Source organism: Arachis duranensis, chromosome 6 (assembly GCF_000817695.3).
Source record: "Arachis duranensis cultivar V14167 chromosome 6, aradu.V14167.gnm2.J7QH, whole genome shotgun sequence".
Taxonomy (NCBI): Eukaryota; Viridiplantae; Streptophyta; class Magnoliopsida; order Fabales; family Fabaceae; genus Arachis; species Arachis duranensis.
Window position 1 is genome coordinate 105,963,868 of NC_029777.3, and position 10,271 is coordinate 105,974,138.

General features: G+C 33.1%; 1 pseudogene; it reads right to left on the minus strand.

Annotated features, from left to right (window-relative positions):
• Window positions 1-3,683: 3,683 nt before the first annotated feature.
• LOC107495492 (uncharacterized) overlaps window positions 3,684-10,271 on the minus strand; it is a 10,697-nt pseudogene continuing 4,109 nt past the window's right edge.

Consider the following 10,271-nt stretch of genomic DNA (forward strand, 5'->3'; position numbering starts at 1 on the left):
GTTGAAGCAAGCGCCAAGGCAGTGGTACACGAAGTTTGATTCCTTTATGGAAGGTCATGGGTATAGTAAGACTTTTTCTTATCATTGTGTGTATGTTAAGAAATTCTCTGATGGTGATTTTATAATTCTCTTACTTTATGTTGGTGACATGTTGATTGTTGGTCATGACATTAAGAAGATTGAAAGTCTTAAGAAAGACTTGAACAAATCCTTTGCTATGAAGGATTTGGGTCCTGCAAAGAAAATCCTTGGCATGAGTATCACTTGTGACAGGAAGAATGGGAAACTGTGGTTGTCACAACAGAAGTACATTGAGAAGGTTTTAGAGAGGTTTAGCATGAGTAATTCCAAACCTGTTAGTACTCCACTTGCTAGTCATTTCAAGCTGAGTTCGCAGCAATGTCCTACAAGTGAGAAAGAGAAAGTGGAAATGAAGAAGATTCCATATGCATCTGCAGTTGGCAGTTTGATGTATGCTATGGTTTGCACCAGGCCGGATATTGCTCATGCAGTTGGAGTTGTTAGTCGGTTTCTCTCTAATCCTGGCAAGGAACACTGGCAAGCAGTGAAGTGGATTCTCAGATACCTTAATGGTACTTCCAGAGTTTGTTTATGCTTTAGAAGTGGCCAACCTGTGTTGGATGGTTACACAGATGCGGATATGGCTGAGGATCTTGATTCAAGGAAGTCTACTTCTGGTTATATGATGACTTTTGCAGGGGGAGCTGTGTCGTGGCAATCTCGACTTCAGAAATGTGTTGCTTTGTCTACTACAGAGGCAGAATACATTGCTGTTGTTGAAGCTTCTAAGGAACTCTTGTGGATGAAGAAATTCCTACAAGAGTTAGGCATCAATCAAGAGAAGTTTGTGTTATTTTGTGACAGTCAGAGTGCTATCCATCTCAGCAAGAATCCGACGTTTCATTCTAGATCGAAGCACATAGAGGTGAGGTATCATTGGATACGTCAAGCGCTTGAGATGAAGTCATATGCACTTGAAAAGATCCATACTGATGATAATGGTTCAGATATGATGACTAAGAGTTTACCTGCAGTGAAGTTTGATTCCTGCAAAGAGAAGGCGGGCTTGGTGGAGCAGCCTGTCCCCACTTGAATTGGTGAGGGAGAGATTTGTTGGTGGGTCCCCAATATCAAGTGGGGCCCACACAACTTAAATAAAAAAAAAAGGAAAACAAGAAGTGGCATATAGCCACGGGAAGAGAGAGAAGATGTATTCATTCATTTTTGAATGAAAGGAAAAACGAAGCCAGCTTCGGCGTCGAGAGAAGAAGGAAATTTGGGGGAAAAGGGCAAACCAACCTTGATCACATTGACTTGGTAAACTTGCTCCATTTCTTATGAAATTTTAGTATGTTATTCCTGGTGTGGAGATGAACATTATGATATAACTTATTTGTTGTATTGCCTTCTCTTTTGCCTGATTTGAGATACCCACTTTTGTGGAGGATTTATGTTGATTCCACCAGTTTTGGTGATGTATTTTGTTGATTGTTGAGATGCCCTAGTGTTACTAGGAAGACTGTTTGTGTACCCATTATTCTAATAGTGGAAGATTTTTCTGGACTAGGTCCCGTGGGTTTTTTGTCCCTCTTTTGGGGATTTTCCCACGTTAAAATTCTGGTATCTGCTTATTTAATTTCCGCCATTATATTTGCTACTTGGAGTATCTTTGGTGTTGCCCATTTAATTGCACAGGTTGTGGAAAAATTATTTTTGGTGCTTCCGCTGTTAGACAGGTTCTTGGTTTAAACCTGTGTTGAGTTTTCCCAACAAAAATATATAGGTAAATAAGATTAAAGTAGAAATAATCAAGTTTTAGATAAAAATTAAACAATATAGATTAAAAGATATCAAAATGTGATCAATATAAAAGATAATGTATAATTAAGTTTTTGTATAACAGAGAAGCTAATAAAAAAAATATGATAGAACGACTTAAACCAACTATCAATACTTTTAATAATATTTAAATTGAAAATGATTTAAATTAAAAATAATAATATATTTAGGAGTAAGGTTAAGGTTTTTTTTTTCATGAAATGAAATATTTGTAAAAGTATATTAAAAAATAGATTAATTTGATACTTTGAATATCACAGAGGAAAAGATAGCAAGGGGAGGGTGAAAAAGAAAGAAAGAGGTGACGCAGAGTATACAATAGTTTTTTAACAGGGGTGTTAATTTTTATTTTATTAAAATTTAAAATAATTTGTGAATGTTTAAGGAGTTTATTTTATACTTATTTATTTAATATTTGCAATTAATTATTGTATTATTTTTGCTTTAACATCTTCTTAGACTCTTAAAAAAATGTTCTAAACAAAATTATTTAAATTGGCAGCTCATTTTTTTATTATAGATTAAAGAATGTGATCGACTAAAAAAAATTATGTTTTACGAATTTTTTTAGAATAAAAATTTTATCCATTTAAGAATCAAGACAATCTGATGAATTATGACCTGATTTTAAAATCGCTTTGTCTTTGGTAACGGACAATCTAATAAACATTAAAAAAATTAAGCAAACTTTTATTTAAATTAAACTAAACTTGCCTCAAAACTATTTTTTTAATTATATTTCTTAAGGCCATTTAGCAAACAAGAAATATAAGAAAAGAAAGAAGTGCTTACGGCAAGTCTCAAATCGTATGCAACAAGATGGATATAGATATAAGATGGCCATGTGTATATACATGACTATTGAGAGATGGATTACATAAAATAAAATTAATGAAGAGATTGAAGAATTTATCTCTAAACTAATTTATGCTCTTATTCTACTGCACATTGAAATAACAAAAGAATAATACTTTAAAAGAACTAACAATGTCTACGGATTTAGAAAGATGATTTATCATTGTTGTTAAACTCAGCAGTAATATTTTTGAATTTACTTCTATATTGCTTCTTTGAGTTTTTCATTCGAAATCAGTCGTGTATTTTGTTCCTGATGAACTTGTCTTGATCATTATTGAATTTTTTTATAGGATTGTATACTGCAAGGTATTTTTGCCTGTAGAAGTGAGAATCCTCATTATCATAAGTGATCTTCGATATGGCTAAAGTCTCAAGTTCGCTCGGAAGAGTAGAAAAGAGATCAATCCATCTTCCTGCTCAAACTATTGCTCTCTTTCTTTGAATCTATGTTGATTCGATGCTTTAAAAATTAGTGTTAAACCCGTGCGATGCACGGGCTTATATTTAAATTTGATAAGTTAAATTAAAAATAATATTTTATAACCATATATTTTTTTAAATTTAGTATAACACTATCATCGTCGTTATATAATAAACGTGTTAAATATGTTGTTTTATCTTTTATTCAAAGTAAAATATAAATAGAAGAGTTTGAAGTTTATAATATTCTTAAACCATAAGGAGGGAGACATGAAAAAATAAGAACATATATAACTATAATAATAGCATGTTAATTTACACTAAATTTTGTATAAAAAGCTAATAAAAATTTATCGATCGATAACCTAGTATTTTACTAACTTCATTAGAAAAACAATTGGCATAGGATGTTGTGCTCCTTGTTACACATTTCATTTCAAATCTGAAAAAAGAGTTATAGATAAATTAGTTATATCTATAATAAATATTTGTACAAAAGTATAAATTATAACATGCTATTAAAATAAAAATAATATTATTCTTACCTAAATATTATTAAAAACCTCTTTGAACACGACATTTGTTGTTGATGACTTTGGATTGCCGTCTTCGTCTAGAATTAAAACCTTGAGGCCACTGCGACTCTTAACTCTTGACAAAGCAACATAAAGTTGTCCATGGGTGAACACTGATTTTGGCAAATAAAGCCCTACATGTGATAATGATTGACCCTGACTCTTGTTAATGGTCATTGCAAAGCATACTGTCAATGAAAATTGTCTCCGTTGGAACTTAAATGGCAATCCTGAATCTGAAGGGATCAAGTTCATTCTTGGAATGTATACTTTATCTCCAATATTTCTACCGGTCACTACCGTCGCTCCAATTACATTGCTGCCAAGTTCGTTAACTATTAATCTTGTCCCGTTGCATAAACCTGAAGTATGGTCTATGTTTCGCAGTAGCATTACAGCGACTCCTGGCTTCAAAGTCAACTTGTGATTGGGTAGTCCCGAACATTTGATGTGATTTAGGAACTCTGGTGTGAACCACTCTTGTTGTACATCTTCATTCTCATCAGCTTGACATGTTGTGTCAGAGCTCAAATACTCCTTTTCCATCCATGGAAAGATTGTCAAGACAAAATCGTTTACCTTCTCGACACTCTCAAGCGTGGGTGCAAGAATTGCCCTACTCTGAAAATACCTGTAATATGACATGTTTTATAACAAATTTGGATATGCAAAGTCTACCAAATGAGAGAGAGGGTCATCAGTAGTTGTAATCAATAGATCATTTGGAATTTCAACTTCTGATTCATCACCAACAACAGAGCCAATATTTCCATTTCCAACATCAAGTATCCAATTAGCAAATCTCTTCATTTCACCTTCATCTTGATCCAAATAAGACATTAGAAGCCTCATATTCGTATGCAGTTTCAGAACCTTACAAAATAACCACAGATGGGATGAGTTAATAGCGGATGCTAATATATCGTGTCTACTTCCTTTTGGAATCACCGGAAGTATCTGTCTGAAATCACCTCTTAGAACAACAATCTTACCACCAAATGTTTGATGTGTCTTATGTTGATCGGTAACTGACATAAGATCCCTGAGCGTCCGATCAAGTGCTTCAAAGCACATTTTATTGAGCATTGGAGCTTCATCCCAAATTATTAAGCTACTTTGGATGAGCAGCTCAGCCTTCAAACTGCCATGCTTGATGTTGCAAGTAGATTCATCAGTAATTGTAATGGGTATTGAAAATCTAGAATGAGCCGTTCTGCCACCAGGTAGGAGTAAAGAAGCAATTCCACTGGATGCGACATTTAAAACAATTTTTCCTCTAGACCGAATAGCAGAAGAAAGTCCATTCCAAATAAATGTCTTACCACACCCACCATGCCCATAAACGAAGTAAAAACCACCAGAGTCTGTAACAACAGCATTGAGTATCTCATCAAATACTAACCTTTGCTCATGAGTCATCTTTTGTTCTGTATATAAGTTTGTATGAGTCAACTCATTTGTGTCATATGCTAACTCCTCCTCTATTAGCTTATTCTGAAAAAGGCGAACATGAGACATCTCAGGATATGGCATTGATTGATAGTCTCTTAAAGATCTCGCATTGCTGTTGAGTATCTTCTCAATCTCAATAAGGCAGAGGTTTTTCAATTCTTCATCAGTCATGTTTAGTCCTAGAAAAAGCACATAGTGGTTTTATGAAATATTTAATAAATAATTCTAAAATAAAACTATTAATATTCTTAATAAAAATAAAGATAATAAGAGAATACAATCTTGATATTAAAAAAAAAAGACATAGTAAAATACCTTGGTTTTTCAAAGCTTTTCTCCTCTCATATAGTATTCCATTAGCCAATAATGTCCAAGTTGCATTCCAAACACGCTCTGGGTTGCTAATGCTATTAGATATCAGTAGCATCGCAAATAATTTTCTCAATTGATGACCAGAGCAAGTTTAGCTACCTCATTAATAGCTGCAATGAATTCCTTATCATCGCACAGTAGTCCCATGGAATAGCAAGCATCTTGGAAGCTAGAATATGTAATTCCATTAACTGTCCTAATAGACTTATATGTTGTGCAACCTCTCTGAACAGCTAACAAAATTCTCATATAATAAATATCACCTGTACCCGGTGGAACATAATTTAACCTCCCGATAGAATACCCTCTTTTGCGTGGATGCCATACCCTTGATTCTCTATCATAAACAAATTGATTTGGAAATTCAGCATACGTCAAAGTTTGACCTGCTTCAAATTTTTTATTGGCCTCCATCCATGCTAAGAACATTGTACATTTTCCTTCCTCTTCTTCCACGATTTCTTCAAGATCGTCATCATCTTTAAAGATGATATTTTGCTCTCCAGGCAAATGAAAGGTTAATCTCATCACTGAAGGCCACCTTTGATGAATATCATACGCTAAGGTTCTCCACACAGCCTCACATGCAGACAAATATCTGCAATCATAGAATTGTTTGATCTCATCAATAACCTGAGCATCCTCTCCACTGGAAGCTTCCTTTGTAACTCCAACTGCTACCCTGTCTGGACCTTTATTCACATACTTGAACAAATATTTGATAGCATTCGACTTGTTGCAGTACTCTACATTAACATGCGCTTGATAAGACATCAGTAGATATGCATTGTATGGAACCACATTCCTATTATCCATATGGACTCCCTTCTTCTCAGTAACCACCCCTGTGTCTCGTCTTCTATATGATGGGTATCCACTATCATCGATAACTGTGGTTTTACTGAATGTCTTGGGATAATATTTGGTGCAGTACCCATCTTTCATGCAGGGAGATTTTGAGAATGCTCTACCACATGGTCCATGAATCATATATGTAGATACAGCTCTAAACAATTTTGGATGCTGAGCAGGATCTGGCAACTCTGAAGATATTAATTGATCAATTTGAGTTGTCGTTGTTATCTTATGGTCTCCACTTAACCATAAAAGAATGTGAGCATGTGGTAGACCTCTTTTTTGGAATTCCACCGTATACATCCCTTATACCAAAAAGACCAAAAAAAATTATATGTTATATTTAAACTATCTATTTTATGTATGTGCTTTGATAAATTAAGGGTGATAATAAAAAATCAATAATACATTAAGTAAGAAAATATTTTGCCATTTATTTTATAACAATCTAAAGGAATATTTCTCTAAAAATAAGTTTGGATGATGAGCAATACCTGCATCTAGCACTCCAAATGGAATTCCTTACTTAAGATCCGAGATTATCATGTCAAGCTTAATTTTGAATACTCTACACGATATATCCGGCCGGTCTTCAACCTTTAAGGTTCTTGGATTGTTAACCCTGCCAATCTCTTGCCAACTTGAGTTACATGTCATTGTGATGAAGAGGTCTGGATATCCATATTTCTTACAAATTGCCATAGCATCTTGACAATTATTAAACATGTATCTCATACCACCAGTGAATGACGCAGGTAGGATGATACGCTTACCTATTTTAGAAGCACGTGTCTCACCCCTAACAACTGCATCTTGAATCCCTTTGTATATATCACTCATCACCTTGGTTTGGTTGTTTCGGTAGTAGGTTAACCTTTGTGCTTCAATCATAACCAATAACTGCTGAAATAATCTTCCACCATTGACAATGGTTGCATACTCGACCTTTCTCTCTTGTATTCTAAATGCTATGAACTCCCTTAAACTCACACGCTGTCTCTTTCTATTTTCATCAGCCCTATGAGATTCTCGCAAAGGAATGTCTTCTTGGTAGCCATCTTCACCATAAGAAAACATCATAGGGTACTGAAGAGGAATAAATGCGGTGTGTGTCTCATGAATCCTTTGCAGATGTCCAGACTTTAATTGAACTATAATATCACGTCCTGCATCTCCAGAATCAAAATCTCCTACTATTAGAGCTGCGACCTCGTTAGAAGATAGTAAATTGTATACTCTTGCATCCTTTGATCATTTTCAGTACAACCGTAGTCTTATATTTGCGATATCTCCTTAATTCAGGTAGTTTCTCACTATCCTAAATGTGTGAGTAAGAACATTATGTTGATCGATCATGTCCTTGAGATCTAGAACTAAGGACTGGTCAAAGTTGTTGTTGTTTGTTCTTGAACTGTATAAAACATCAATTGAAAAATATTAGTATTCATAATTAACCAAAATCAAAGTACGAACTACCTAAATAAATTTTTAATCAGTTTGGAATGCATGATACAAACCTGAAAATCTCTATCTTGTTTGAGACCTCATTTTCTGTATCATAAATATATAACTGCGCAAATTTTGGTCTTTGTCCCTCAATTGGTACCAAGCTTCCAATTCTGTGGTAGTTTTGTCCACTCACAATGAACTGGGGAGGACCTGTCCCATCATTGATAGAGGTCTCTATTTTACCTCCGAGGGACGTGAAGCAAAACATGCTATTAAAAGTTCTTATATTATCCTTAAAGTGTTTACTTTTCTGGTCTGCTCCAGATATTAAACCTTGCAAGAGTTGAGGTGGACGTTGCAAAAACGGCAGTTGTACCTTCTCTCGCATACAACATATTGAGAACTCAATATTGGATCCTGTTTTAGACTTTTCTGATCTCTCCTCATACCACATCATGGCATCACAATGCCGACAAAAAAATTCTGGGTCACCAATATCTATCACATCTAATAATCACCAAGATAATAAATTATGTTTCAGTTATATCTGAAAAAAATACTTTATATAAAAATATATCTTTCTTTCACCATGTTAAGTATAAAAATAATATTTATAAAAGATTACCGAAGATTGCAATTTATAGATTAAAAAGATGAGATCATATAATACAATTTTTTTGTGCCAACCTCAAGGTTTAAGTTTTACTTGCACGCTAATCAAACAATAAGAATTACAATATATCAATGTTCAAATACAAAAATTATAATATATAACCATATCTTAGTTTGAATTTTAAAAACTTGAACACTAAACGATAATTTTTTGTTTATAAGAAGCATAACAATAGTAAATAATAAACTGCTGATATTGCTACTTCTTAGATTACCTGTATTCTCAGCAACATCGAATATGGCTGGGTATTCAATTTGCACAGAATCATCTAATATAGTCGTGTTTTCAGTAATATCCTCAACTTCTTCAAAAATTTTTGAAAGATTTATAGCCAATTCCTTCAAGAATGTTTTTCTTTGTCTCAGGTGTCTTTCTTTTTCAGCTATGCACACTTCTTCTAATTCTTTAGTATCTAAATTTGAATTAGATGTACTTGCTCCTGTAATCATTAGAGATAGTAAATCAAGCACTTTATATTATAAAAAAAAGAAAAATGAATATATATTAAATGTTTGAATCAGCTGAGTTATGAATATATATTATGAAAGTAGTATTAAAGATAAAAGAAGTAGAATTTTAGCTTTGTGATAATTACAATCTATCATGCTTATCTTACCATGTCTCTTTTGAAGTAGCATAGTCTTTCTATTCAGTCTTGCATCCCTTTGCAATCTAATTCGATTTGAGTACTCCAATGAATCTATAATAATTATTTAGCATATATCAAACATTGTTTTTAATAGACCAATTGAAAAGTTAAATGTTTGGTCTTTAAGTAATAAAAGCATATATCAACACTTTGCAACTGGTGGATATTGTTTGATGTTTGTTGAAACTGTTGTTGACTTGTCTGATGGCATGGGCTATCATATGCTTCGCATGTGATACCTGAATTACTAATATCACTAATATTGGAACATCGTTCCTTTTCACCTACAGAGTGTAGATTAGTAGTTGGAGACCTTGATCGATATGGTGTTGGGTTATTATCAAATAAGATAACTCGAGATATTAGTTTTTTGAACATATTTTCTGTTAAAGTTTATAATTGAATAAATAGTAGGAATATCAAAATACATAAAGTGCATGTACATTCACATAAGTAAGTTCCAAAAAAAATCATCCAAAAATCAACCTGTATTGAGTCCATTTGTAATGTTCGACAACACCGATTGAAAATGCACATCATTGGAACCATCACTCGAATTTCCTGTAATTTTTTCATAAACAAATTTAGTAACATATTACAAAAACAATGTAAATTAATAATTTATTACTTGTCAATAGCTAAATAATATATAGAAAATATTGTATTTTATGGGCTTTCATTCGGCCAAAATACTCATGACATGTTAGTTATTTTTTGTATGAAGTCTACCTTGAATTGTGGTCCGCTTTGTATTTTCTTTGTCTTTTAATATCAATTTTCTCTTCGATCTTGCTTCTCTTTGGACTTCTTGCATCTTTCAATATATACCTAAAAATACCAAATAAATAATTTTTTAACTAATTAAAAATATATATACATTATACCTAATACATTTTTATTATCAATTTTTTTATATTATTAAAAAAAAAATAAAGTACACAGGAGTACACACATGGCGGCGTTTGTTTTTGGTATACATATTGATCAAAACATAGACACGGGAGTACACAGGAGTACATGTATGGTGCTTGAATAATGAGACAAAAATGATGAAAGACATAGTCATACACAAACACTCATTAAAAACATGTATTTTGTGTTTCTCTAA